We start from the raw sequence: 24,799 nt of genomic DNA, 5'->3' as shown, positions 1-24,799 counted from the left end.
TGAGGGAGGAGGATGATGGAAGGAGAAAGTGAGCCATGGCCGGCAGCCAAAACTGTCTGTGTAGATGAAGGTGACGCTCCCCTTCTGTCTGAGATCCAGATGAAAGAAGAGTTCAGCCACTCAGAGAGCTCAGCAGGGAAAAGAGCTACCTTCAAGTTAACTGTCACAGTAATCACAGCTGTCAGCTGTCATAATTATTACAGAGGCCTTGAACTGATTGCCATAAGATGAAACAAGGTTATCTTTGTGACAGGCCTATTCAATATCAAAAGACAAGCCGGGGATAGCACAAGTGTTTACTGGGGTCCTTGTTTGCCCCCTTTCTCAGTCCCAAACCTCCCTCACTCCCCTGATGAAACTTAGAGCAAGACTTCACAAAAAATATAGATTTTTTAGTATCAAACACACCTCTTGTAGTTCTCTCAGTGTTTGTCGCTTTGAAGGGGGCGGCTGCAGTTAGCTTGGATTCGGTGACTCGGATTCACTGCAGGTTCTGTGAGATGAGAAAAAACTCTGTTAAAAAATGAGACGTGTCACATGATTTTGTTCATGTTTGAACAGATGATGTAAAGCACCAACGATGAAGAATCTTAATCATGGCGACCCCTACAGCGCTCACGAAAGGCGCTCTTAGAGCCAGTGTCTGGTTTGTCCATTCTGGGCTACTGTGGCGGACTCTGTGGAAGAAGATCCACTTCCTCTGTAGATATGAAGAGCTGATTCTACGCTAACAAAACCACAACGATTCTTAATGTCAGGTGATAATACACTAATGAAAACATAACCATGAAAATCATATTTCATTCCTGCCATCATCCCAAATCCTACAGAGTGGATCTTGAAAGAAATGTTGAAAAATAACAAACATGAGAGCAAATATTCTGTGAAATAAAATTCCAGCGCATGAAAATAAAGCTGAGAAAAACTAATAAAGGTGTGTTTTTGCTTCAACAGTGCAGCCTTGCTCCAAAGGCAGGCTCATCACACTGTCGCTTTGTTCAGTGATAAGAGCTCTGACAATCAGCACTACATGAGAGTTTCACAACAACATGAGATCATTTACAGAGCCCCGAAGAGTTCCATCAATTGTTATTCTTCACTCAAACCTACACATTCATTTAATATGCAGGAGTAGGAAGTGTTGTATCTGTGTGATCACAGTATCTGCTGAGCGCAGCTGCTGGTTCATCACTCCCCCACTGCTAAAACTCCTTTTTTTCCTCAGAAACCACGTGTACTGTAAAGCTCTGCCACAAGTGCCGCAGCACATGAATAACAATGCTATCTATCATCAGTGTAAAAGGCCATTAAGGTTGTTATTCCTCCTGTCAGACGTCAAGTCTTTCTTTAATTCCACTTCTTCCTGCCTGATTGTGAAACCTCTTCCTGTATGGTGCACTCCCGCTAGAAGGTGCCTGAAAATTGCATTTGGTTTTAAGGTAAATGTCTCGACAACTATTGGATTAATTGTCATGCAAATTCATGGTCCCCACAGGATGAAAAGTGATAACAGACGCCGTCATCAAGTCCAAATTTCATTTTGTCCAATTCTTTGATTTATGATGAAATACCTGCAAAAGTAACGACATTCAAAGTTTAGCATGTTCAACACACTTAGCAAAGACGGGACCGGGGTAAACATTACCAGCTAAACATGCTAACATTAGCATTACAGCTTTGCAGAGCTGCTAGCATGCTAGCTCAGGCCTGTTCTCTTCTGGATTTGCTTTCAGTAATGAATCATGTTGAATCCTGCTCGAACAAATCCAGGAACACATTGGAAATGTCAAGCCACGCACATCTTTGTATGCACCAGAGGCCAATTGTGCATTCCTGGCATCCAGTGGCAACAAACTCCCTTCATGTGTCGCTCTGAACCTGGCTGCATTATTGGATTTGCCAACAGAGATGAGTATAGCATTTATTGTTTTTTGTTGCCAAAGGACATAACACAATAACTTGTTTTGAGAATATATGCAATTGAACCGTGGATGTCGCAGTTAAATGTCTGAAGGTGTGAGCTGACTGAATGTAAATCAAATTTCAGAGGCACATGAATGCATACAAAGCCAATAAGGTGCATTGAACAGATGCAGATTCATGGCACAAATTGTGGGGAAGATGCATCCATTAAAGCTGAAATGTTTCCATTTGAATGACAAACTTCCCGAAGCTGTTAACTCTAGCACATGAACACTCATTTTCTACTGTTCACCCCTGAAACAACACATTGAGTAAAACTGCACATTAAAGCTTTTCCCCAAAGTGAAGTAAAATCCAGAAGTTTGAGCAGAGCCCTGAGACACTCGAACCAAAACCAACAATGGCTCCTCATCCATCCCACCGCCATGTTCCTGAACAGGCTGAGTCAGACAGGTTGACAGGAACAAATAAAGTATCTGACAGGAAGTGGAGAGACAGCCAAAGAGAGTGACATGAGGGTGGACGCAGAGAAACAGAACAGTCCCAGAAAGAGGTAGAAAGACACTCCGAGGCGGTTTATCGTGTTTCACAGTCTCAGGTGGCTGGATGTTTGCCAGAGCCCTCATTATGGAGCTACAAGGTGCAGGATAGCCTGTAGATAACGCTGCTCACCCGCAAACCTGCAATTAATCACAACCACCCAGAAAGCGACAAAATGGCTTAGAATTATGTGAAATGTGCACTTTTCTTGAACGTGTGCTTGCTGTAGATGTACGACGTTGCATGTTACGAGGCTTTATTTCATATTGTGGGCACCAGCTTTTGCTGTGTTTAATAGAGTCATGTGACACATGAGCGGACCTGGCTGTGTATTTCTACAGGAGGTCACCACAGGCAGCCAGCATCTAGTGAAATACTCTGGGGTCGGTATAGCCAGGAGGCATGGATGTACCAATGATTAAACTCCATCTGGTGAATATCCTATAGAGGTGCTATCATTTATAGTCATAAATGTGAGCATACAGGTAATATTTCAGGTACCACTGAGCCTTTTTAACACAACATGGAGAATGTAGTGGACTCTCACACACTGCCAACACCAAATTTATGTAAGGAAGCTTTGGTTGTAGCCATCAGGCATTAAGCCCACAACATAATAAACAGCACCGTTATATTATAGCTACTGCTGCTCAAAAATGATCGCAGTACATCAACGTAGTACACAGGAGGCGTTACTGTCAGCTGTTTATGACACAAACATCATTTCACCTGTCTACCAAGACATACGTCAGAGTGTAAACTCCTCAAATTTAAAGTTTTGCTGAGGAACATTATCACACAGAACGCCACCAGAGCAATAATTGTGTTGCCTTTAATGAACATGCTGTCAGTTCAGACGTTAGTGGATTATTCTGACTCACCACGCAGCTGCGAGGGACAATTTAAGGCAATTTGCTGTTTCGCAGTGGTGCCCCTTGTGAATGTATTTACTTGAATGGAACAGGGAGGAAATTAAAAAAAGGGCCATGCAATAGACAGCGCAAGTGCTGCTCCTTCATGCAGTGATGTTTGTGTCGGAGATGATTATAGAGTTACTGCTGTATCTATGGTGATATTACAAATTGCCTCTTGAAGCTATAAAGGGCAACATATGCTGGCAGCATACATGTCAAACATCCACACCTTGAACAATGAGTAAATACGACAGTGTTGGACTCCCTGGAAGGGCGAGGCTAGCAGCTCCCCCACGCCTCCTATCTTTCTGCTAAGCTAAGCTAAGCTAAGCTAAGCTAAACACATAGAGTTATCTCCCTGCTGTGGACAAAAACTGAATGCAGCAAATTTCCCAGGTATCTGCCCACTCATGAACATGTTTACTACACAGTCCCAACAGGTAAAGGTGAGGAACCTGTGCAAACCAGATTGCAATTTGTTAACAATTCTTAACAAAATATAAATACAGAGTAGCTTCCTGCGTCTCAAAGCCAGTCACTGCAAAAGCGGACGTGTTTTAGAAAATTCTACTCACATTATAACCCTAAAAGACCAACTACAGGAAACTGACATTAAGCATTTAAAACTGGCCCAATATGACCTCAATCATCACTTTCCTGTCTGTCTATATTCACCGGTTGTGAAACTCCGGGTTCACTTTCAGTTCACTCTCTCATAATTTATTTCATTGTGAAGCTGGGTTGAGGAATTGAACAGGAGATGTACAGCGAAAAGACATTCCTCCATCTCTTTTCACAGAGCGCCAAAGAAGAAGCTAATTTTTCTTTGAAGGATCGCTCACTTCATGAAAAGGGGGTTATTTTATTCACGACACATCAGCTAAAATGTGTGGGTAATGCTAAATTTGTGATTTTAGTGTCTGTGCTGCTCAGCAGTCACTCCCAAGTTAACGGGTTGAACAGGCTTTTCATCTTTCGTGTCTCCCCGAGTGATAAATATTCACCAGTGGAGTCAAACAGTCTTGATGTGTCGCTCTGAAGCTGGATTGTGGGATCGTCACAAGAGAGATATTTCTATAGTTTTCCATAAGAAAAGAAGATCTCCCACATTGTCACCACCTGGAGATGCTGCTAAAACACATTGATCTGTGTAAAAACAACACGGCTGATTTAAGCAGAAGCACAGTCCTACCTGTGCAGAGATCATCCCTGTAACAAAGAAGGGAATTATTAGCATTTATAACGGTTTTGCTGCATTAACCTCATCTCTAATGAAGCTCTGTAAACACCTGCTGCATTAGACCACCACCTGTTAGTGTACAGGGCTGCTGGGTCAGTGGATGATGCTGTGTTGTTCATGGGTAACACACCCTGGCTGTGCTGCAGAGCTTCACTTGATGCCTCAGATGCATCGTGCAAACAGAAAAAGGACAAGCTGAGGTACAGAAACCAGGATGTGCTGATCCACAGAGCGAATGATAACATTTCTGGTTTTGTAGAGAGGCAGACAGAGGGAAGCGCTGTAGTCTGACAAGCTGTGATGCCACCAGTGTGTGTTGTCTTTCAGTCTACCTGACATCCTACAGCATCCTGAGGTCTGTGTGTCTGTTCTGATCAGTGATTAAGACAGCAGGTAGCTCGCAAATATGGGTGTCAACATGTTTCAAAATATCAATATCAAAATATCAACCAAACTGGGTTTCCAAATGTTTCAAGGGGAAACAAATACAATCAGCATGTTTTTTCTCACAGCTTTAAAGGGCAACTGGACTCGTTTGAGGTTCTAGGAGTCCCAGACATTTAACCGCTTACAGGATCGTTCATACCTTGGGAGTTGTTGAGGTCACATGCGAGTCATGCGCATCCATGGCTCATGTGACCCTGATGACCTATATGATGGACAGGTGGGTCAACAACTCACATGTGACTCCAAAGGTGTGAGCGATCCTGCAAAAGGATAAATGCCTGGGACTCCCCACCATTCAGTCAGAACTGAAGAAGCCTCTTGGGTGAGAGACAAAATGTCTTCTAGAACCTCAAGAAAACTCTACAGGATTCCTTTCTTCTATGTCCACATACTGCACATTCATGCATTTTTAGGAATGGTTGTGGATTTCTAGGGCGACCAAACAACATCTTAGACAACAGCACAATTCCAACTTTGCGGCAACAGCTTGGGGAAGGCCATTTCTTTCAGCACGACATTACATCCGTGCAGGAAGTCATGCGGTCTGCACAGAGGCCTGACCCCATCCGATACCTTTGGGATGAACTGGAACGTTGGCTGCGAGAAGGGCCTCACTGCCCAACGCCCCCTCACCAATGCTCTTGTGGCTGAATGGGAGCAAATCCCTGCAGCCAGGTTAAAACATCTTGTCGAAAGCCTTTTCAGAAGAGCTGAGGTTGTTATAGCAGCACATTAATGCCTAAAGCTTTGGAATCATTTGATCAACAATGTCTGGTGTCCACATAATTTTGACTACGTAGTGTTCTAACAATGCCGAGCCTTCCCTCTGATGATAAAACACTTTATGGTTTTTATAACTGCCCCTACATCTGAATTCTGCACTGTGGTCTCGTGGTCTGTCTTACTGAAATATTTATGTTTAGCCTTACAACTGTCTTTGTGGCAGCAAATGATTGAATCTTGAATCTGAGGGAAAACTATAATTCTCTGTGTCACATCCGAGTAAATTGTAAAAATCTGTTTGACTCGTCCTTATCTTTCTGAGTACACTTCATGTTTTTCTTAGAAGGCCTTGTATTTTCAGCTGGAGAGCCCGGAGAACTTCTCATTGACAGTCAGGGCAGCCGCAGCTGAGCACATCTCACCGCCAAGCTCAGCAATGCAGCACAGATGGCATCAAATATACTGCTTAAAGTCATCATTCACTTTAATGCCGCAGCTGCCTGGCCGGGGGAGGCTGCAGCTCTCCGTTCTGTTTGTCTTTGGACGCTAAAAGTTACCTGCGTGCCCCCGCTGACTCACAACAATCTGCTCTGTATTCTCGACCGAGGGTGAAGGGCAGGAACGCTCCCCTCTCACCTCCAAATTGAACAAAGGAGAGAAGCCTTTATACCAAGCAATTCTGTAAGTTATCAGCTCACTATATGTCAGCAGAAATAACAATGCGCCCACCGAGAGCTGCCATGCCCCTTTTAGAGTCTCACAATGGCTATTTTGAAAGAAAAGAAAAAAAAACTTTTTCTTTTGTCGGAACACAGTACTTATTGCATCTTTTATTCTGCAGTCTTGGTGCATTTCTGCTCGCGTGGAAAAAATGACATCCCCGCCACTGATACGTTCAGAAAAATGGATTCATCGTCTCAGAGTGAAAAGCTTCAGCTTCATTTGACTTTTGTCGTCAGATCACTCGCTTTGTTCCCGAAATGTGTCGTGTGCAGTTCTTACAATGCCTCATGAGAGGTATGGCTGCCCTATGAAAGTGTGATATTAGCAACATGGGTGACTCAGAGAGATAATCCTCACTATGAAGTGATGATTCATCTGGATGTGGGGGCTTAGAGGAGAGAGAGAGAGGGGGCTGGAGGGTCCCTGCAGGATTTCAAACCAAACACACCAGCAATTTGACTTCACTACGTTCTAATAACTCACTGTCTGCACCTGCAAACTGCAAATGAAAGAAAGCAATTGAACCAAGAGATGAATCTAAACTGAAATCCTTTGCAGAATATCTGATTCACGCTCTCACATGCAGGGAATATTAATATCCCATCTGGGAGGAAATTCACACGGAGCCTCATGTTCCTGTGACATTACGTGATCAAAAATCGTGGGACTACCCACCTCTGACCGCGAGCCAGCCCATTCATCTGAAATATATAGACATACATTATATCTGATTGGATCTTTTGGCTGAGCAGCTTCATCCTGCCTGATAAATTAAACTGAAGCCATGACAGTGACCTTCTTGATATTTCTAATGCAGACAAATCTATTTCACCCCGCTCCATGACTTCGTAAATAGGGTCATTATTATCCAATCTAGTTAAAAAAAAGGACAAAAAAGTAGCCCTGATAAAAATTTCTCACTTTAACCATCAAAACTGTTCATCCATGTTCCCGGCTGTGATTATTGGAATTTATGTATCATGTGTCCAAAACGTTAAAGCTGCTCCAATCAATGCTTCTATTCTAACATTGGACCAAAAAAGCTAGATACGAAAAAGGCTGCTTGTAATAGAGATCTTGACTGGACCTAAGACCCAACCCAGTACCCATACAGGATCGGGTCCTGGTTTTGAATGGTCAGTCAGATCCAGGTCCCAGGTCTGTTTAAGAACACATGCAATTCTAAAAACTGTTAACTTTTTTTTTTTTTTTTTTTTTTAGACAACTTGTAAATTAACATTAAATTGTTAACAGCAATCAGCTGTGAAATGGATGCAGATCTGGTGTCTCCCAGCTGCTACTTCTCACTCCTGCATTGCAAATAACAAATGAGTCTGGCTCTGTTCTGTAGTACGTTTCTGGGTCATGTCAGGTTCAGACACAGCTTGTGGTGATTAACCGACAGAGAATTATAACCTGACTCTGAAGTTCTTCAGAGCAGATTTTAGCAAATCTTACAATTTTTAAGCACCAAACAGCAAAGTTAGCGACTAGCTGGCTAGCATCTTTCTGTCAGCAGCTGGTGGAGCTAAAAGAAGACTGAATGTTTGGCATATATTCAGAGACGTGACTCCAGATTAATGCTATGCAACAGATATGTTAATGTTGTCTTTAAAGCTTGTTGCAGTGCCCACAAATGATGCTCTGTTAATACAGGTTTACATAAGTTTATAGAGAGAAAGACATCATCACCCTCTCTAAAGCCTTGATCTTTTGCCTGTACTGTGTATATACAGGTATGTTGTTTTCTGAGTATAGCTGTATGTCATTCTGATGGGTTTCCCCTGCTAAAGATGGAAATGTTATTGTTGAATCTGTCGTTTTCGTGCAGTTTGGCCTGACAGTCTGTTGCAGCAGACAGACCTTATGGCTGCAGTTTTAATTAGAGCTCAAGATATGAGAGCAGACTGGAATATCTATTAATTTTAATCTATACTTTAGGCTATAAAATAAGAGGCTGAGTCTTCTACTAATTGATGGTTGCATCATGACAGGGAGCACACATGGTTTGACCCAGTGCAGATTTACGGGCAATCTCCAAACACATGTAGCTGATGGTAGACGGGGTGTTTAAGACATATTTGTGCAGTTTCACTCCTACAGAGAAGATTAATGCAGTTAAACAAGCGCAGTCGGGTGACACAATCCATCAGTGATCTATAAGCAATATCACAGGCAGTCGGTAGTACATGGTTAACTCCTCCTGTTAAGCTTCCCTTACAAGCCACCATCAGTTTTCAGTTGCACTCCCCAAACAAAAGCTATGGGTGTCATGTTAAATCTACTCAACTGTGAAATGGAATACCACTCACGTACGCTGCACATTTTACCAGAAACCAACACATGACACGATGACATATGGGCTGGGCGAACCGCGCTCATTGGAATGGATGCAATGCTATCTTGAAACAGTGCATCAGGTTGTGATAATACATCTGTGGTAAAGACAGGCGCTCTGGTGCACAGTGTGGTGTGTGTTTGACATTTTTAGGTGTTAATAAACAGCAGAAGATGAATAGTTGTCAGATTGCCTCCTGATGAGATTATTAAAGCAAGTGTCTCAGGGGAATATTAGGACATCTAACGTGCTTTTATCCCATAATTACTTGCTGCTCTTCTACTGACAGAAAATGCTGGTGTCATCACGCCTGTGACATCTGGGAAGTGTCACCTGCAAGACGGCTGAGCTGAGGGCTCCCACTGCTGCTGTTTGTGTCAGGACTCACCTTGAGACAGCAAGGACAAGGAAAGAGGACAGAAAGCAGAGCAGTGAGCCAGAGAGAGAAATAAACCAAGAGGCCGTGTTGGCGTGTCAGATAAGCATCACAACAGGACTGCGGTGCAGCGTAACACTCGGCAGCACAGGAGTTTGACGGTTTGACTCAGTGTGTCTCTGCATGGTGTGCTGCTGTGTGTCAGGATAGAGGTGTGATGCAGTGGTTGGGGACAACAAGAAGAAGGGCAGCGCATTGACAAAGTCTGCAGAAGACCAGGCAATATCACCACCTTTCCTTGAATAGCCTTTCCTCCCCTTCAACACTCAGAAATAGGCACAAATGGCTGAGCTGAATCCAACCGTGTCACCGACTGACTGAACTCAAGCTGACTCGACATCTAAAGCTCATTGTATCTGTATCATCTGAGATGAATCAAGACAAGTTCAAGGAAAAACCTGAACGAGAGTGGAGAAACACACGCAGATGCAGAGGACTCACTGGATGCTGAATATGAAAATGGATGCAGCTTTTAAAATCACCACATCTCAACCAGCTGAACGACTGTGAAGCATCGTGGACGTAAGAAGACGCTGTCACCATAACACCAATGCTGTACGTCTTTTGGTTTGTTTTCTTTCTATCTGCCGTAGTTGAGTCTGTCTTGCAAATCTCAGTGAGATTATTTTTATTTCTCTTGATTTTCTTCCCTTATTTGACAGAGACGACATTATTACATAGAAGAAAAAAATGCGACCGGTGTATATCGAACTTCAAGCCTCCTCTAATTTGCACTCCCTGTCCCCGGTTAGGCTTTTAGGGGATACAACACGTAATAAAACACTAGCAGAAGCATAGAGACAAACAATGAAGCAAATGTAGACAAACGGGCACTGCAAACAGTAACCGAACCAACAATGACTGAAAACTACAATTAAGAGCAACAAGGGAGAAAGAAAGTGCTCCCAGCTTCAGCCTTGGCATTGAAAGCTTTACCTCATTGCATAAAGGTTTCGCACACATTTGAGGGAATATCTTCTGGAGGACTGGAGCTCGAGTCGAGTCGAGTCGAGTCGAGTTCCACAGACTTGTCAAGGAGCACTGAGGCTGTTCTGGTGGCCTAACTCCAGACTGAGACACTTCATATTGGTTTTTCCTTTGATTTGTCATCCATCAGTATGCGTCCTAAAGGTGCCTGTGAGTGACCATTTATGTCTTTCAGATACAGTAAGTAATGGCAGAGGAGGAGCAAAACAGCACACATAGATATAAGCATAGCAATCGCAGAATGAAATGCTGAGCGACAGCAGCTACTTTAAAAAATAATAACAACCTTCAATGTCGATCTCTCTCCTGATATCTTCCAGTCTGATCTGTCAAAGCGCCTCGTTATTTTCTTTCTTTAAAAGTATTAAACGCGACAGTGTGATATTTACTCCGTGTTGCGTTTCTGTTCTCCCAGCCTCCCCTGTCTTCCCCCGTCTCCCTCTGCTCTGGTCGCACAGTGCAGCTGAGGCTGATAACAAGCTGCGGTCGCACCGTTCGGCCTGCTCTCCATCTGGATTCGAACGCCTCAGCAGAAGGAGGAGGACAAGAGGGAGGAGAGGAGGGCGAGTTAAGAGGGGCAGAGGAAATTTGGGTCACGCTTGAAGCCATAATGATGGTATAATGTAGCAGCACAATCTCTGCTGCGGCGCCGAATAAATCAGAGATGCAACACCCTTCACAGATAATAACTAATGGCTCCTCGACACCTCAAGCCAGCGCACAATATGAATCTGCGCCCAACAAGTTAGATAAATGAATCTGACATCTGACATTGAACACCCCCAGCCACACGGACGCACACCCTCTCAAATTCTAGCCAATGACATTTCACTACTACCTCCGAGGCACTGAAACAAAGATTGATCAGAGCAAAACGTATCAAGCAGGAGATTATGGGACCAAGTTCCCAGAGTTTCCATTACCGACCTCCTAATCCGTTTATAAGGATATGCTCTTAATGGGCATGAGCAGGGAGAGCCGTGTGTGTTGTGTGTGTGTGAGAGGTCATCCATCATGGACGCACCTCTGAGGAGGCGAGGGGACAGCAGGGAAGGTTAATGTCAGCCCGGATCTGACTGAAGCTCACATCCATTCAGCATCCAAATCTCTGGTGACAACGCGGAGCGATTTAGCCGCTTTCTTCCTCTGCCCTCCTCGAGACCTGTGATACATGCAGCATGCCAGCGAATCACAGGTCAGTCCGCCACACAACAATATCATCTCGCCGAGTCACGTGGCCTCACAGTCACAGTTTCCCCTAAGCAGTAAGCCAGCCAGCCATTCTAACGTTTGGGTGAAACAATCCCACCTTCCAATGCAACTTTATCAGCGGTTAGAATTATTTAAAGGAGAAACCTAAAATACTTTATTAGCTCTTTGCTCAAAGTTTCTGATCGATGTCACTTATTGTCTACCAATCATGACTGAGATTACAAGCTTTATAAACAGGCAGAGCTGGCGTGGATCTGTGTGCTTGCTGGAAAAACTCTGATTTCCCAGGATCCATGAACTAACCTCTGGCTCCCCCGCACCAAAAAAACAATACCGACCAACTGTCAGCTCATCTATAATACTAATCAACTCATGTTTAGTGTTTAACATGTAGTGGAAACACACAGATCTACCAGGGCCCTGAACTACCCACAGGCTCCGTGTATTTTCTGGGGAAGGCTCCAGACCCTCAAGGTATGGTCACACGGGTGAATGCAGGCAAATAACGATCACCTGAGGCGAAACCAACATCGATGTTCACCGATTTTGAACTCCACGTAGAAATACTGGAATCACCCCGGTGACCTCAACGACCCACACTTCTTGTATATGCTGGGAATGTTGAGAATTCCCGAGTCCACTGAACTACCCTCCAGCTCTGCGTCGTCTTTAGGAATGCTCTAATTTCCCAGGTCATCTCAACAACCCACCACCTCTGTGCATTTGCTAGAAATACAGATGTCCCACATCCTGTATTTCACCACCCTGTCAGCTGATGCACAGGGGTCCCTAATTTACACCCACAAGAAAAAAAACTCACTTCAAGTGGCTAAACTGGTGGGCTCACTGGCACATGCACACACACAGTCTTCATACCAAAGGAGAATTTTTGCACAGATTAGAAATCCCTCTGAAATGTCTCGGTAGCTGCATGTCTCCTACATGTGCAGCCTGTTGCATATTTAATCTGACAAGTTCCTGCTATCTTTGTGACGGCTTGTGAGAAGAAGTTCAGCTCCCCGTTCAGGCTCGGATAAGTCGGACTGACTGCGAAAGAGCGAAACCGAGAGTGCTGCAGAGAGAATAATGACCTATGATTAAAATCTGACCCATTGCACTTTGTGGAGGTTTTCGGCGGATGTCTTCTGGACATATCTGGGGAAAAAAGCTACGATTCCAACAACAAACATGTAACGTCACACCTCCCGACTGCCCCGTCTGCCTCCACCGGTGCACAGGATACAGAGGAGCCATGATGTATTCATGAGCTGCACATGAATATGAAAATGTGAGGCAGGAAAACATTCTTTGACAGATCTCGCCATGGAGATGCAGCCAGCATGACATGATTTCAGAGTGGAGAGGTGTTGCAATATTTCTGAAAGCTGGCTCCATGATATCAGAACACGCACTTATTGCTTTGATTTGCCCAAAGACAGAAGCTTTATGAAAATAAACGGCATGCCTTTGAACCAGACTCAATGCAGAACAGTCTATTCAACACGAGCCTATTTTAGTTGCGTTTTCCTGGGGGTGAAATAAACAAACGGGCGCCACTCATTTGTGTGCTCCCTTGTGGTTTTTTTGAACACCTACACTGGCACGAAGCTAGCTACAAATATGCCGCACGCTGATTTTATAAGGCAAACAGCGCTGCAGCCAAAGGCATTAGCTGTTCCTAATTATTATAAACAGTTTCCACTTTTAACCGTTTTCCACTTAACCTTATGATGACTCATATTCAGATAGACAGCAGTCAGAGAATCCTCTGGTCTGACCCTGTATGCGTCTCTCAGGGTAACGATCCTCTCTGCTTTTCAATTAAAAGAGAGACGAAACTATCAACTTGGTGCTTGAGTGAGGGGGAAAAAGAGCAGGAATGATTCATTTGTATCAGTCACACTTTTCTGCAGAACAAAACAGGTTTTCAATTAAATTCATCACTGCATTTTGATGTACCTGCTCCCCCTTTTTCTGTGGCAGTCATCACTCCAGAGCAAATACAAATAAAGCACACAGAAATGTTCAGGGCACACGAGCGAAAACTGTGAGGAGCGCTTCGGTGAATTAGCATTTCAATCTGTTCTTGTCTGTATTTTTTAGACATTTACATGTATATAGAGAAAGGCCGGTGGATATGTACTCCTGTAGGAGCCTAGCGGGTATTTGCACAACCACAGAGGTATTATATCTGATTCGAAGTGAAACTAGGGAGGAGGCGTGGGGAGAAACGATTTCAGTGACAATGAAAAGTTTGAAATTGCACCTTATCTAAAGCCACGGCGTTGCACAATGCGGCAGCGGCGTAAAAAGTCGGCTACAAATTGAATTCTGAACATACTCTGAAACTAGAAGGACACTGGGAGAGCAAAGACCTCCACCAAGGCCAAACGTCCCCTCCTCTGCGATCTGCAAATCAGCAAGCACAAACTTCATGGTCCATATTATTGCTCCTTCCCACGAAGCATAAAGTTCAACCATTTTTCCTTAATATCTCTGAAGTTTATTGCAAACAGTTCAGGTTTGGAGGGAATAAGGATATAATTAGCTGCCTGATATGTGCATCCATAGCTACACCTTAGTTTGAGAAAGAAGAGTTGTTAGACTTGTATCGGTCCCCCCGTAAAACCCAGAGCTCCATGTTTAACTATGCGTGTCGGCTACCTCGGAGGGTTACTGGTACCTGTGAACGGATTATGATGTGGAGTCATCGTATTTCAACAACTGGCTGTGTGTTCGCTGAACTTTACCACCATCTACTGGAAGATGTTTATTCATTATTTATACCAGCAGGGCCAAATGCTTTATCTCGCAACGTTAACGAAGGTGGTGAAATAATTTGTCTCTGTGCCCAGTGATGTGGATCCAAAATGTAATGATTTAATGGGTTCCTGCTTGACCTTTGCTACACCGTTCCAGCAAGTTTCATGAAAATCAGCCAAAAAGTTTTTCCAAACCAACTAACCAGACCAAAAACGTAGCCTCCTTGGCAGAGGTAACAAATTTATCAGGGAGGATTTGAGAACAGCTGCTCACTTCTCACTGACAGACTGCCTTCCTGACTCTTACAGCACTGCTCCTGGTTGCAGGAGTCTGGTCCATGTATCTTATAGCGCTGCAGCCAGTCATATCACAGCTAAGGTCTGGAAGGAAAAGCCTCATCCACTCTCCACACAGACAAAGCCCTTCAGACTGTATCGCTGGTGCAAAAGACGAGGAACTGTGACTGAAGTAAAAGCCTGTACGTAAAAAGGTCGGTAGAAAATTTACCGATTCCAAGAAGCATTGTGGTTAAAAACATCCAATCACAGAGCTCTGTTGTACCCTGATAAAGTCAGCAGCTTTGTTGGTTCTGCGTCATTGTTACCAGAGACTGAAGAACGTCAACAACAAAGCATTCCACGTTCACATCCACACTGTTCTTTCACAACAAAACTCATTTATTACCACTTTGAATAGAAACCACAGGCGTGTCTCATGAAGCTGGATGTGTAGGTTAGCACGTTAAAACAGGTTAACGCTGACGTTTCAGTCCCAACAGACAAATTCAAGCAGTCTGGCTGCAACAGTAAGCAACACTGCAGACCAAACCTGCCAGAAGCACCTCTAGTTCAGCCTTACTGACCAAAACTTCTCAAAGACCCACCTGGCTTGTTGTGGATTAACTCGGGAGCGTCTGTTCAGACTTAATACACAGCCGATTTTAGAAGCGCAACTGTCTATCAAGTCAACGCAAAGAAGCGAGCTGAGGCAAACTGGATCAGGACGGGACAAATTAAGGTAGCGCCATCCGTGCAAGTTAAAATGTTTTTACCCACTGAATCTGAAACGCCGCTATTAACATCACAGATTGATAAGGTGCTTTAAGGCAGCGTACTAAACAAACAGTTTCTGCTTAAGTACACAACCGGGACCAATTATGTTTCTGCACAGCTCTTCATTAACAGGGACCAACTCTACCATGAATTACTGACACTAAGCTGCCTCTTACCGTTAACAAAACCACTATGTTTACATATTCATGCATGCGGCTCACCGGGGCCTCAGGGTTACTTCCCCGATCGGACATTTTCAGGAGCTGAACAAATCAACATGACCTGGTTAGCAGAAAAGCTATTTTGGCTGCTAATATGAAGCCTTCCTTTGATCGCCAGTTCACATCTGCACAGCAACCTGTTCGAGGGTGTTCAGAGCACCGTGAAAGGTGCAGCTCCCTCTGGGCCTGCGCTCCTGCACGACAGCCTCCTCAGGCTGCACAAACATATTTATCTCTTTTAAGAGACCCCACCACCACCACCACCACCACCACCTTCACTCTCAGGTGTTGGACGTATTTTTATCCCCCTGGTGCTCAGGAAGCATCTGTGGCCAGCTGGATGTTCCTCGACTCTCTCCGGTGACTTCAAGTTAAAAGCAAAATGAGAGCGGCCTCTGGTCATAAAGTGGAGTCAATCAGTCCTCTATGATCACTCGCTGCACTCCTGTCAATCACAGCCATGAGTCACAGTTTTCTGTGGGGACGGAGGGAAATGAGACGAGAGACAGCAGGAAAAAAAAAAGCCCTATTTTAAATCCCTCGTGGGCATGTGTGAAAGCAACTATGAATGTTCTTCCACTTGTTAAATGTCCATCCACAGTGACATTAAATGCAAACATTCAGTGAGATGAGCAACTCCGCCGACAGAAATAAGAAGCCAAATGAGGAAGCTGTCAGATTCAGGGAGTCGAAGGACAAAGACATTCAGCTCCTTTCACTGGCACAAATGCAGCTGAAGGTTTCACTCATGGAGTAAACGTTTGTGAGGCTTTTCTGTCAAATTCAGTCCCGTTTTCCATGTGATTTCGTGCTGTCGATCAATGAAGAAAAAAGCCTCTTGAGAAGGTGTCATTCAGCTCTGAGAGGCTGGTCTACAGTCAAAAATGAAGTCATCTCTTTTAGCTAAAGCCATTTCATAAATCTACCTCTCTGCTAAATTGCAGGAGGCCGGTGATGTGGTCTAGAATCTGCCGTGATACTCGAGTCAATCTGCTTTGTTTTTAGCAGCTGGCACGCTCGCTCGCAAACTCGTTAATGTTACTAATTCGATAGCTAGCCGATGGTGCTGCATGGTGTTCGGGATGATTTATGAAGAAACTACAAGCTAAGTGCTTCAATGTGATGTTGGTCATGCACATTTTTACAGTTTTATGACCTGATTATTTTCAACACCCTCTCCAGGCAACTGTTCCGCTATTAACCCAGCACACAACAGCACACTCTCACCGGAAATGTCAACATTTATCACCACGAACTTCAAAACTGACACCTAAAATTTGCCAGAGCTTTTCATTTATATTCCCACAGAGCATTCACACAACGCTGCTCTGAAATCCATGTCCCCACATCCATCTCAGCCAGAAATGTGTCACAATTTCAGATTCAACAAGCTGGTTAATCCAACATTTACAATACACCAAAGCAACAGGCTCAATACAATTATTCAGGTTTTATACTTAAAAGCAACCAACAGTACCTCCAGCTTTGGAGACTTCAAACAAAAAGGAAAATAATCAACTATCAAGCACAGCCACACTTGTTTACATTGACTTAGGTAAAAAATTGAATGCTGGACTTCTACTTTATAACTAATGGAAGATTTTTCCAAGCAATAAAATAAACGAGTTCATGCGTTCATGTGCAAAGCATCGTGACGTCTTGGCATGAACCAAAGGATCTGACGATCAGAAGTGTGTTGCTCCCTAAGAATCCAACACACTGAAGTTAATGAGAAGAGCTGTCTCAACTACAGCAGGAAGCAGGAAGTAAAGATCAGGAGGGGGGGAGACAGGAGGACAGCTACCCTCAGACAGCGAGTGGGAAAGCAGGACTGAAAGACAACACCTCAGCGAACAGATCATGCATCACATCACAGCTCAGATTTCACTCAGAGTACAGGAGACTGAAAACATCTTTGAACAAAACATTTCACCGTGGCTGACATAACCTCCTCCTGTCAGCACACACACACACACACACACACAGCCTGCTGCTCGCCGGTTGCTATAGCAGTGATGTCAGGCTACAGCCTGGTACAGTCGGGTTGAGTCTGGCAGGGGGAGGGCACTGTTCAGCTCTGTGACACAGACTGACAGACAGCTCGGCTGATGCTGACGGGTTCGGGTGACCGGCTTGACGTTAGCTGAGAATCAAGCGCTCAGAAAGACTCCCATGGTGCTCCGCCATCCCTAAAACTAACGACAGGACTCTGCCACAAACAAGGCTATGCAACCTCTGGCGCCGCCCTGAAAAGTAACCTGATGTGGGTTCACAATTAACAAGATGAATAATTGATTTGTCCCTTGTTCTACATCAAATGAAGTCACCGGGTGCCCTTCACTGCAGAATTTCACTGGCATGAATATCATCTTTGCAGAAAGTGCTAAAGTTGCACATGGACCACGTTCCATCAGTGCTCCCTGCAGCTGAAAAGATTAAAAGTACTATGAAGAATCAAATATTTATAACTCTTTACCTGAGGCTTTTGAATTATTTCCACCAGTAGAACATCTTTTGTGGCATATTTTGGGGAGAAAATTGGCGCTTAGATCAACAGCAGGTAAGCTTTACCAGAGCGATCAGACCTCTGAGGTCAAAGGAAATGTTGCTGCTGTCTCCGGGCAAAACTGTCACACAGGTATCAAAATATTCACACCAAAAGGTCAGAGCCTGAGCTTTAGCACTTAGTAGTAGGAGCCAATAAAAGAGGTACGAGCACAGAGTATAGACATATGAACTCACTGAGAATCACAATATGCGACGGATAGTTTCCAACCCGTCATCACAGGCTGCACCACCAGCTATGATGGAGGCATACACCTCCTGAACAGCTGGGCTTGAGCACTGCTGAATGTGTTACTGCATGTCCTCAAACTCATAGGGTTTGAGTTCAGTTTGAGCTCAAACGAAAACCTGAAAGAGTTTCTTCAATTCAGAATCAAAGATTCTTGTTAATTTGCCTGCAGGACTGAGAAGGTTTTCATCTCCGCTGTAGCTTCACCCGACAACATTTCTCCCTGCAGGTGCGATCAGTGTTTGTGTGGAGCCTTGAGGCACTCGTGTTTCTGTAACTGAATAAATCCAGAATAAACGTGCTGCTTTATAAAACACACCTGTAACTGACAGAGCATCAGGCCACAGGCGTCTGTCCAGACTGGAGGAACTGCTGATGTTCAACTGCCACCTGGTGGTGATGCTGTGTTTAGCTTTTGTGCTGCAGAGATTTGGAGCAAACTTGTGAAGGATGTCACTTTAACACTTTCAAAGCTAAACCTGTTTACATGCTTCTAAACTTTGTGCATTTTTGGCCTTTTTTTAAACAAATCTCCATGATTACAAACAATAATAGTACATTAGCCTTGAGACAATAGCCTTTAGAAAAGTAGCTAAAATTTTAATTTTACAGCAGAACAACTGAGATTGATTTGAATCTGGTATAATTTTAACTATACAAACATAAATGCCTCAAAATCAGCAACTCTCTGCCTAAAGAATAAAGAAATAAAAGTGGGAACCTGCATAAAAGTTAGAAAGATTTTTCAGTGCCATTCATGGTGAATATCCTGCTTCTCAATCTTGTTGCATTCATTAATTTCCACAAAAAGAAAAAACAAGGGGTGAAAAATGTAATTTTATTAAGTGAAATGACAAAAAACAAACAAACAAAGGTTTAAAATGTTTACTGGTGCTTCATGGTCTAGTCATGTCTGGCCGATACCAGAAATATTTATTAAGGTCAGTACTGGTGCTGATTGACAGTTCATTATTAAGATAACCATGTCTGCGTGTGTGTAGCAACACGACGTTCTAGGTGACCAGCCGGATCTGGTCTACACTCACGTTAACGGTTACCTCAGAGTTCTACCTTGCAGAGACTCTTGAGGTACAGCTTTTAAAGCATTTTGTTGCCTTTATTGCCACTTAGGTGTGACTACCATGATATGAGGTTCACATCGTGTTTCCCAGCCCCCAACTTTAACCACGCGTCAGCCCTGAGACCCACTGCTGGCTGCCAAAACCACAGAGAACATGCAGATATTTAAGATGAGCTGTGGCCTCTGATGATGCAAGGCAATCACAAAAACTGTAATCCCTGCAGGGGAATCCAAACAGTCAACCCATTCCAGTCACCTCTGCAAACAGCCTCAGTAAAAGCCATTTCTGTGATGACTGCTCTGGCTCAAAGGATTACTGAACAGCTGGATGCCATGAGGACAGACTGATGCATGATAGAGTTTGTGCTTATTTACTACGGTGTGTGGACCAGGTTTGTGGACCCCCCTGTGTTCCTCACCAGCAATAAGACCACAATACAGCTGTGGAGCTCCAAGATGTCTTCCCAGAACACACAATGGTCATCAACGTCGTGCAGCTGCAGCACTGCTGACGATGTTCTGGTCCAACACCTCGTCCATCTGCACAGTCAGGGACAAAGAGACAGATGAGCCATTTTCCAGAGTAACATACAGAAAAGACTCAGTGAAATGGAAAAAAAAAAAGTCTCAATATTGTAACAGTTTCTAAAGTGAAACGATTTTGTCAAATGTCCATCACAGCTAAATGTTCAATTTGCAGTTTTTTCTCCTTCATTTCTTCTGTTTTATGTTAAAAACATAACCGAAACAAAAGCAACAAAATGATCAAAAGAAAACATGTCATCACCTGTGTGTTATAGCTTATTGGAAGCAGGTTTTGGGTCACGATGAATAGCAGACAGCCTGTAAAAAGAGAATAAGCCATCACTGATGCAGACAGAGACAAACATTCCTTATGATGGTTATTTTGACACTGACTGATACCTTCCTGGTGTCACTGCTTAACAAAACCAAAATCTGATGTTAAATCAGAGAGGAGCTCTATGAACCTTTCAATTAACACACTGAAAAACATTTGGGACATATGTTCCAACATTCCAGTTACAAATGTCATTTTGTCCATTGACAGGACTGTGGCTCAGGACATGGAGCAGGCCGTCCACCAATCAGAGGGTCAGGGGTTTGATCCCCGGCTCCTCCGGTCCAACCGATGCTGATCATCGGCGTGTGAATGGGTGAATGCAGCGTGTGTTGGAAAGCACTTTCAGTGTCAAAGTAGACTAGAAAAGCCCGACATAAAAGAAGTCCACTTATCATCTAAAAGCTTAATGCTGATTTTTCAGCAGGACAATCCAGTATTGATTCTTTCAAGTCTGCATCTTTTCATTGTGAACGAAGTCCTCCTGTTCTGCAGGAGTTTCTACTTCGACCCTGAGCCACTTTACCACAACAAGTTAGATCAATTTCAGCACATAACAAAATGATGCCTAAAACCAGTTGCATTATCTAATATAACCTCGCTTCATCTTCACAGTCCAAACTCAATTCTTCAGTTTTTGAATCTGGGGGTTAAATACCAACAGCCAGCCATACTACGAGTTTACAGCCTTGAGACCTTAAAAAAAAAAAATCCTCCAGTGCAAGAACACATACTTTTTTAGGCATCGAATAGGTGATCAAGGTGCACCGCGGCAGCAGTTCGGGGATCAAGGACAGGCCATGTGCAACAGGTGGAGGTCCAGCTGAACCTCGGTGGTGACCTGCAACCGTAGTAGCAGCTGCAGCTGCTGCAGACCAGCAGGGTTTTTTGGGTGTGAGGCCGCCTGCAGGGACGAAGGAGGGAGAGAAGACAGAAAGAGGACAGGGGAAATTTAAATGCAGAGCCAATGATTTAGTTAATGTGGTAATCAGGACAAAATGGGAAACCGCTACCGTGAGCAGTTTTTGTTTTCCGAAGAAAAACACCAAGAGTCCAACTATCAAGTGGGCCACTGATCACAGCTGGCCTGTTTTAACTGGGTCATTAGTGACCAACAGAGCAACTGTCTGCACATGGAAGCTGTTAGATAAATAGAAACGTACCATGTCCTTAATACAGTGACAAAACATGTGCACACTGTACATCACCACTGCCAAGAGGTGAGCAAGCCTCTCCGCCATCAGACACGTTGAAACATGATTGTTCTGGATAAAATCTATCATTTAGTTTCACATGCTGAACAGATAGCGCAGCCAATGAATTCAACAGTCTCTCAGAGGCATTTATAATGCTGCCCAGCTGTACACGGACCACCTCGGACCAAATTGGGATTAGGCTGTGTGTTCTCACCGGTTCTCAAGTTGGAGCTCTTTCCCCCATTATGAAGGGAAAATGTTTCCTGCCAGCAAACATTTGGTTCATTGTGTTCAAAATGGCTCCAACCTCCTGTTTAACCACGTCCTTGAAGTCTCCCATCATCGGGCTGGGAAAGAGAGAGAGCAGAAACACAGAATTGTAGGTCAGGAAACGACGAGAGAAAACATTCGAGCAGCAAGCCGCTGCTTCTCCATCAGGTGGGGGTGACTCAGATGGCCCCTGTGCACAATGTGTGTCAGCACAGGTCGTCAGGACAGGTCCGCCGTGCGACTGCAATCAGCAACCCGACTAATAGTGCAACTCATCACTGTCACACCCCAGTGGCTCTCCAAAACGCTTTAAGGTGTAGCAGGACTGTTTGGGACAGCGAAAGCATTTCAATTAGTGTATTCCTGCATTTGTTTGTTTCCGCTACGGAACTGAAAATGACGCAAATTAGACCAGCCAACTAAAAAGCAACAGCTGTTTTTGAGACTAAACTTCTTGTACACAGACACCACAAACTCAATACTGTTCTTTGTAATTAGCTGCTGCATATTTGTGGTGTTGGATGGATTTCTGATGGGAAATGTGCAGACACCTCTGAAAGCAAGTCGGGAAACACCATTAAAGTCATATTTCTCAGGTGATGACATGACAGTACCTATATTCTGGTTTAGTACAGACGTTGACACAAAGCAAACACAGCTAAGTTTAATTTCACTCTTAAATTAGGTGGGAAAATGACCAATAGCCACAATACCTGCACTGAGGGCTTGTTAAGCAACTTGCTCTGCTCTACACAAGTTGCCTGGGCCTTGAGGAAAGGAGTGGCATCATAGAAACAAATCATGGTGACTGAGTTTAACCGATTCATCTAAAGTCCAGCAGCTGTATTCAGTGCCATAAGTCATGTGTAATGTAAATTAGCATGATTCCAATTTGCTTGTTAACCAACATGCATGGTGATACACATGCTGTTTGTCCAATCAAATTGACCAGAAACAGACTGGTGGACTGAAGCTAAGACTATCTGAGGCACAAGATGGATATCTACCCTTTTATTTATTTGTGGCAGATGTTATGTTACACAGAAAACATTCAGGGACTCACATCAACAGCACCGTGGGCGACTCATTGAAAACAGAGTAAGAAATTACTTTTCTAAAAAGGAAATAATTCTCCTATGGTTATGTAAACTGTGCCACATCCAGATACAGACCTTGAAGAATGAAAGAGTTGACCTCCAGGTCAATGAGCTGAGTGCTTCCTGAGGGAGAGGGGAGAGCAGCGTGAGTGTCCATAGTGTCCTTCTACTTATATATATATATATATATTAAAAAAAAGAAGAAGAAGACACAGGGGACAGGTGGCATTAACAGAAGATGTGCAATGTTATCTGAACAACAGAAAATTCAGTTTTCAGTGGATTCATGTCACAAAATGGGTCCATTATTGAAGAACATTGAACATTTGCCCAATTAGGGAAAGTCTGGGTTATCTGAAGTGGGGTATGTGTGAGGTACTTTCAATAGCTTACTCACAGTAGTCGGCATGGCCCCAGTTTAGAGAAGCAGCAGAGTACACTGGGCAGCAGCAGCACATATTTTATACCAAGCCCACACATACACAGATATTTTTCAAATGGTAGCCTTTTCTATGCATTTTTGCCTTTTATCCATAAATGCAGCTTTAGGGCACTTGAAAAACGAAGCTTTTGGAAAACCGATATGTAGACACTGCAGTGTTGATGCATTTACGGGATCCGACCTCTACTTACAGGTAGCCGACCTGCAATAGCTTGTTTTCAGGCTTCGGATTGGTCAACGTGGCTTTAGGGTAAGGGTCATACCCACTGTATTTAGAATATTTTCACTGCTTTACCTCATCATCACACAGCCCTCATCGACAGGAAGTGAAGCCATTCATATCTTTCTCTCCAAAGCCACAGTCCAAACCAGACTTCTTTAACAAAACTGGTAATTTCACCTCGCAGAACACATGACTTCCAGGTACACCAGGTGGTCCCTCGATGGTTTAATCTGATTGTGTTAGTGCCACCTCTGAGTCTCGACACAGACTGCGTGGCTTTGGAGGAGTGAAATCAACAGCTTCAGGTGCCATCGAAGAGGGATGTGTAACAGCTGTGAAGTATTCTAAATACAGTTATACTCAAACTGAGCTTCTTTGGTGGCTAAAATGTGTGTTGCTGCTGCCCCAGTCTACAGCAGTACATCCCTTAGCTTCCTACACCGATACTCCTACTGCTGCTCCAAACTAGGCACGTGCCGACTACCGTCTACTGTAGGTAAAACACTGACTCTTATATACGCTATCCCCATAAATTCATCTCATGCTATGGTGTGCACATACATCTGTACAAAAAACAAGCTTATAGGAGGGTTAAGGGTTGAGTCAGATGGCCCCTGTGCACACGGTGTGTCCTCAGGTTGGGTCAGATTGGGGTGCTGACGCCACTGCAACAGACGCCCCAACTGATTAGTGCAACTCATCACTCTCATACCCACCCTTCCGATGTTAACATGGCTCGCTATCTGAGTCGGAGACACTGCCGTTGCTCTTGGATTAGTGTTTACCTTGTGTTCACGTTTCCGGTTTCATTCAGTCTGCGTTCACGACAGTCAGTTACCGGTAATACCTGCGGACAAGGACGAGCCATATGAACCAAGCATGTTAGCCATAGCCGTGCGCACAACACGTGGTCAATCTTGTCACCCAGTTCTTCGTGAAAACCTAACAAATGTACACTGGCTATGTGAGATTAAATGCCGCTGAAATTTTGGGCTCTGAGTTGTGCTGAGGACAAACTAACGCTGGCTAAAGAAAAAGGCCAACGTTAGCTAGCCGAGTTAGCGTACTGTTAGCTAGTTAACGTTAGCTATGCTAGCATCTTAGCTAACGCTCACTACAGTTTCTTAAAAATGTCAGTATTCATCCCAAAATAACACGTCCAATCAAAAGCGCCTCATATAAACTTACAGAAAGACGACAGGTAGTCTCGGTTACGTCTTTAAAACACATCTTCCTTGTGTGTCTTGGTCGTCTGGTCCATCCGACAAGTTTCTTTCTCATTTTAAACAAGTACGTTCTGAATAGAAGATCGCCGATT

The 24,799-nt window shown here is 43.9% G+C and overlaps 1 long non-coding RNA gene and 2 other non-coding genes across 4 annotated transcripts; all 3 read right to left on the bottom strand.

Annotated features, from left to right (window-relative positions):
- LOC143322520 (uncharacterized) lies at positions 1–24,799 on the bottom strand. Of its 2 annotated transcripts, XR_013077302.1 has the most exons (9): positions 24,670–24,799; positions 24,267–24,328; positions 22,892–22,939; positions 21,664–21,796; positions 20,988–21,157; positions 20,182–20,237; positions 19,814–19,934; positions 409–493; positions 1–88 (listed from the first exon to the last, which is right to left on the bottom strand). It is a non-coding gene; the product is annotated as an uncharacterized LOC143322520 (long non-coding RNA). The 2 variants fall into 2 exon arrangements; XR_013077300.1 differs by lacking the exons at positions 1–88; positions 409–493 and having other exon boundaries at positions 19,133–19,934.
- On the bottom strand, positions 21,893–22,005 carry LOC143325962 (small nucleolar RNA SNORD67). Its single transcript, XR_013077594.1, has one exon. It is a non-coding gene; the product is annotated as a small nucleolar RNA SNORD67 (small nucleolar RNA).
- On the bottom strand, positions 24,079–24,192 carry LOC143325956 (small nucleolar RNA SNORD67). The gene has a single exon (XR_013077592.1). It is a non-coding gene; the product is annotated as a small nucleolar RNA SNORD67 (small nucleolar RNA).

Source organism: Chaetodon auriga, chromosome 1 (assembly GCF_051107435.1).
Source record: "Chaetodon auriga isolate fChaAug3 chromosome 1, fChaAug3.hap1, whole genome shotgun sequence".
Taxonomy (NCBI): domain Eukaryota; kingdom Metazoa; phylum Chordata; class Actinopteri; order Chaetodontiformes; family Chaetodontidae; genus Chaetodon; species Chaetodon auriga.
Note: the sequence above shows the minus strand (reverse complement) of the source record. Positions and strands in the feature narration are given on the sequence as shown.